Genomic DNA, 4,222 nt, shown 5'->3' on the forward strand with positions numbered 1-4,222 from the left:
GAGTGAATAACTCGGTTTTTCAAAATAAGGTTTCATCGTCACTCATTGCACTGTCTCAGGTGATGATGTTCCTCCGGAATCTCTACCGCATTGTCACCCTCCTTTCTTTGTGTGGAGTATGGGAGTCCATACTATTTTCCAGTTCCAAGCCACTGGGGTAGTTGACCATGGAGGCACCTTGCTAAATGAGTTCCACACAATAACCATTCAGTTACATAGTAGGGGATGATGGTGTTTTGCGGGTGTAGATGACGTGCTATCCTCCTATTTGCGATAACCAATGATGATGGAGTGAGATATCAGAAGGCAGTTCACCCCATCGATTGGGAGCTCTCATACTACCCTCACGTGGATATCGGTACCCGCGGCAGGTTTTGGATTTAGAGTGAACCGATCAACATAAGTCCTCACACAGGTTTTGGGTTGTCTATTTTTCACCATATGTGTTATGGGTTACAGCAGTGGTACATGGGATTGTTCCAGTTCTGTACTTGGCTATCCCTTATCTTCTCTTTGTACGGAGATGTTATTGCCATTTGGATAGTCCTGGCCTGTTTCACGGTTGGAGGATTGATTGCTTAGAGCAAATCCTTGTATCATACCCAGGAATGGGAGTGGTTTTCAATCCCCTGATTCTTAGATTTGAAGTGAAGATGGTATGATCCTCATCCTACCCTTGCGCAGATGTTGGTACCCTATTGGCAGGTCCCTCCTCCTTATCAATGTGGGGTTCTAGCTAATCTTGTAAGAGGAGGTAAGTACTGTGTCGGAAGTTATAATTTTCCTATACTGAAAATGTATTACCTGTGACATCTTCTGCCAAACTTCAAAGTGATAGTTCGGTAATGGAGTGTAGAGGTAGTCACATGCATCACGTGAGCATGTCATGCTCCTATTGGTGAGGATGTGACACATGGTTATTTACATGAAAGACACATTGAATAGTATACACAACTAACTTGAGTAGCTTATATGTACAGTATATGCACACTGCTCAGAAACAGATGTTTAAATAGTATACACAACACTAGTCTGAGTAGTTTATATACAGTACATGCACAATTCTTGGAGAAATAGTTGTCTGAATAGTATACACAACATTTTCAGAATAATTGTAATCTGAGTAGTTTATATGTACAGCACATGCACAAAGCTTAGAGAAACAGATATCTCAATACTATGCATGGCTTGTCTGAATAATGTGTGTACATCATTTACAGAAACATTAGCCTCAATAAAATAATTATAGCATTAGCTTGATTAGTACATTTACCAGTTTTCAATCCTTTTCACAAATAGTAGTGTTCTGGATGTTTTGAACACCATTTATATACAAAACACAACAACAGAAGTCTAAATAGTATTTGTGCCACTTTTCTAAAAGCAGTAGTTTTAAAATATTTTCATTTGGTTTATAGATTTGCTTTGCTGATAGAGAAACTTTGGCTGTTTAGATTATCTTTGTTGAAGTTATTGAAGCATTAGTTTAAAGAAATACAAGATTTCTAAGGGAAGAAGGACATGTAATATTTTCAGAAAAAGACGTTTCTTGTTTTTTTGGTAAAAAAACAGGAATGTTGAGAAGTGTGTTAACATAGTTTTATATTATTTTGTGTGTGTGTGTGTGTGTGGAATGAATATGTTATATGTATATATACTTGCATATGTTGTACATATATATTTTCCATGGTTGTTCCTAAATTCATTCTTTTTATTTTAAGAGTGGTTTTATAAGCATAATAAAAGAGAACTGTTGAATCATGATTTTTATACTCTGTTGTAAGTATTTAATATGTATTCATACAATTATTTGCAGATTTTATCAACATTTTAGATATTATGGTGCCCATGACTTTCAAGTAATGAACATGACATTAAACTCATATTTTTTACAGGCAGTTAGATTTCAAATTTTACATGTGCCCATTATAAGTCATTAAAAATAATGTATTTCTCTGAAATAAGAAAAGTACAACTTGAAGAGATTATATAGGTGAAAACAAACTCATAAAACATTTCTTAGAGCCTGTTCTACCCACATCAGTCTTGGAACAATTAACCAAAAACTCCACATGACTTAAGAAGATGTGATTTATACGATGGTTGAAAATCTGTCTATAAGATCAGAAAGGAAATTTTGACACACAATTTATTCAAACATCCTTCTAACACAGCAAAAACACGAATAATTAAACTCTCACGCCACTCTGTGATTCTGTATTTACCCAACCCTTTTTTTTATGTGTAGTGTCTAGTTGAAAAGTATATGGAATTTTATAATTATTAAAATAAGCCTCAGGGTAAAAAACAACAACAGAAAAACGGTTTTCGCTTTGTCAGGCTCGGTAGTTTGATAATTTTTGAAGGCGTATTTTGAAGCCGTAATTATTTGTCTTCGACCCGTGTTAATACATATAAAACTGATTAAATGGCTAAAATTCAAGGTACATTGTCAAACAAATAATTAGAACACAAATACCAACCTTTTTAAGTACACTATTTAAAATTTCTGAGACCGTCAACGGTCTAAAAACAGACACATGTTTTGATGTACAATCACGTCATCCTGAGGAGTGTAAAATGAAAAAACTGTACAAATCATATATACCACAGCCATTAGTCATGTGACCCAATACTACTGCCTAAATTACATACTGAAACTAAAGAAGATCACGCTACAGGTAAATACTTTACGACTTGCCAACCTTTCATCCTCATTAAAGATATGATAATTATTTTTAGTGTGTTTTATTATTTATGTATATTTTTCTGATGGCTAGAAATATCAGAGGTGTGACTTTTGTATGGAATCGGTATGCTAACACTGTTTTAATTTCAAATTTTTTCCATAATCTGAAGCAAGTGTACAAAAAAAAATGTTTATCAAAGTTAAAATAAAAGAGTGTTCTTAGTAGTTGTAAGTAGTGTTGTTTTTACGTGTGTATTTTTTTTTTCGACGAGAAAGAACATTTTCAAACTACAATATTCTAAGCATTGCAGATTCATGCATTGGTCATTTTATTTCACCAGGAATCAGGGGCTCTAGTTGAAGGAGGAGGGGGGGGGGGTATAACACCTGTTAGTTTTAGAAACAAATTGTGTAGTTTGCGGCATTTGAGTGATTATCAAATAGTATAAGAAACAATCGGATCAAATACCTTTAGTTTATATACAGTTTTCTAAACCCGATCCAGCTCGGCAACGTGGATTTTGAGGCTAGACATTTTTATTATTTTAAATTGTTTATTTTTCTATAATGTCAGTTCAAAATTATGATGGAAAAAGGAAAATAAGTATTTCCACCGCTGCAACCGGTGTTTCAGTTTAGACTGGAAAATTCTTCTAAAGGCTTAAGTTTTGACACAAAAAAAAGTTAAAAGATTCTATTCACAAGGTGTACTTCCTCCTGGTGAGAGAGATGGTAACTTATATAACCTACCGGGCACATCGAGAAATGTTCCAGCCAACTTTGAATATCAATTAAAATGAAATTAGGAATCAATTAAATCAGCAAGACACTGTACATTGTTATCGATAATTAACTAATAATATTAGTTTACCAACAATAAAATATTGTATAGTACGTCAGTAATGACGCTGTATCTTTTGATAACACTAAAACACCGTACTAATGTTATTAATAAGTATAAAATGGTTTTAGTTAACTAACAATAAGAAAGTATATTGTATAATGTAAAATTACATTATCTGATCAGCAAAATATTGTTTAATTTCCACTGATATATAAATTATGCTAGTATAACAACAATAAAACTATTATTGTTTTAATAAGCCTTTAATCATACCACTTACTCAGTATTATAACTAGCGATATAAGTTGACCACAATAAAACTACATACTATCTGTGGAGTTTTGAGTCCATTTTTACTTCACCATACAGTAACTTAAATTAATTTAGGTATGTGAGTAATGTTATTTGGTCTAATTCATTATTCTATATTATACAGCAAACTACCTGTTTAACCGGATACTCTCCGGGGCCGTTTTGTCTTATTGTGAGGGCAAAATCATTTGTGAATTGAAAAATGATATAGAACTTATCTTTTATTGGATTTCAGCTTTTATTTTTGTAAATAGTAGCATAACATTCAATTATTTGTACAAAATTGTATTATTTAATGAAGTGTAAAAGAGGAATTTAATGAAAAAATTCCTAAAATACGTTTTAGACTGTAAATAAGCGCCCTCTAAGAAGAAATG

The sequence above is a fragment of the Limulus polyphemus genome, unplaced genomic scaffold (assembly GCF_000517525.1).
Source record: "Limulus polyphemus unplaced genomic scaffold, Limulus_polyphemus-2.1.2 Scaffold2254, whole genome shotgun sequence".
NCBI lineage: Eukaryota > Metazoa > Arthropoda > Merostomata > Xiphosura > Limulidae > Limulus > Limulus polyphemus.